Here is a 1,971-nt window from a genome sequence, read left to right as displayed (position 1 = left end):
CACTTCCTTTGCCATGTTATGAAATTTCTATCCAATGCCACTGGTTGCTTAGCCCTTGTCCAGGCTCTGGTCAGAGATTTTCCTCTCTGATGTTACGTGTTCCTTTATCTAAGGGTAATGTAGTTTCAGTCAATAACAGCTCTCAAATGAGCAGAAAATATATACCAGTATATGCATACCAGTATATGAAGTCCCCATTAAAGGTGGAGGGGGGAGAGAGATAGAGAGAGAGAGAGAGAGAGAGAGAGAGAGAGAGAGAGAGAGAGAGAGAGAGGCTTACCTTCATTATAAATGGGACCAGGAATGTAAAAGTTCAATTACCAGAATGCATTTGCTTTGTACATTTTAAACCTGCTGTAGCTACTGTAACCAGCACATGAAGTTGGGTCTAATTGCTGCTTTCCAGCTTGACCTAATTGATGCTCTGATTTGCAGTTACCTACCTCTACAAGCCCATGTTTCATTACATTTTACCCTTGCTCCTGAAATCATAAAATTCCCATGAGGAAAAATAGACTACAGCAAATCCAGAGCTTTTGTGTATGAACTGAAAATCCTTTTTCCCCTGTAAATTTCTTCATCTACCCATGAACAATGAAAATACAGTAGGTTGACAAAGAGGTTTATTAGCTAGCCCAAAATACTCCTTATTTAAGGCAGGCATAGCTACTTATAACTCACTGGGAGTTTTACTTAAACTCTGAATGAAAACTGCAGTGATATAAAATTATCTTAGAGATAATTTCATAACCTAATCGGGGTGTTTATATTACAGGACTGTGTTAGTCTCTTTCCATAATTGCAAAGAAAGAGTTCTCTGGTGAAGAATGTGTCAGCATTTTCCATGGAAAATTATTTAAAGAAAAGCTTTTGAAATATGAAAACCTCATGGTTTTAGCTTTAAATAAGCATTTCAGTCATCATAAAAAAACCCCCTCTAATGTCTCCTGCAGCTTTGATTTCAAACACGTCACATTCTTCATTAAAGCAATCATTGTTAAAACAGAGGGACATAAAGCAACATAGGATTTATTCCTTCATTAAACTGATGATCCGTATATGAAGCCAATTAACATTATGAGTCTGGTGAACATCAAGTGTAAAGAGGTTACAGAAAATTAAAAGCAGTCACCTTGGTCTTTAGATAAAGAAAGAACACTTTTACATTATAAATTATAAGAGTGTCCAAGCGGGACAAATCGGCAAATTTGGTTAATTGGAAAATACATTTTACTGCACATGAATTAGGGTAAAATAACCTTTTAGCTGCTAGCCTTTTTCTGTGGTCAGGTATTGAGAATTACAGGAAAGGAAGTGTTTGGACATGGAAAGGAAAGAGAGCCATTTCATCAAACTGAGCTGTTCAGACTTCCTTGAGTTTTACAAATGATCCCCTCAAAGCTCAGTGCTTCCAAGGGAAACATTCATTCAGTGATTTTCCTCAGCAGTTCAGCCCTAGGTTTTGTTTTCATGGGTGAAAGATAAGAAGAGGTGTGTTTGTGTGTGCAGCAGAGGAACAGTTCTACTCTAAGGTAGACATCGGCAAAATGTCTATCCAGAATTATACTTATCTGGACTTTTCTTGCAGACCTGGTAACTAATATTGATGTCACGATAGTCACAGTAATGACAACAGTAATAAAAACAGTGATAAAAATTAAGCTTATGAGAGAGACTTAAAGGACCTTACATAAAAAGGGGTGTTTTTCTGAAATATTGTAGCTCTGTATGCTATTTCTTTCTTGTTTCTAGTGCTTGCCTTTGGTAGCCGGATGAGAGGAACTACCAGAGAAATACCAGACATGATCCCAAACAACTTACTGCACAGTTTTTCCGCTGTGGTCCCAGATTCGCAGGAAAGCGTCTGCAGCAGGGGCACACGGAGGGGCGCAGGAACGGCCCTGCCCAAGGCCTTTCCCCGGGGAGGGACGGGCGGGCCGGGGCGCGGAGCGGGGCTGGGGCGCGGAGCTG

Source organism: Corvus brachyrhynchos, unplaced genomic scaffold (genome assembly GCF_000691975.1).
Source record: "Corvus brachyrhynchos isolate BGI_N302 unplaced genomic scaffold, ASM69197v1 scaffold61, whole genome shotgun sequence".
NCBI classification, from domain to species: Eukaryota; Metazoa; Chordata; class Aves; order Passeriformes; family Corvidae; genus Corvus; species Corvus brachyrhynchos.
The sequence above is the reverse complement of the archived record's forward strand: the minus strand, read 5'-3'. Positions refer to the sequence as shown.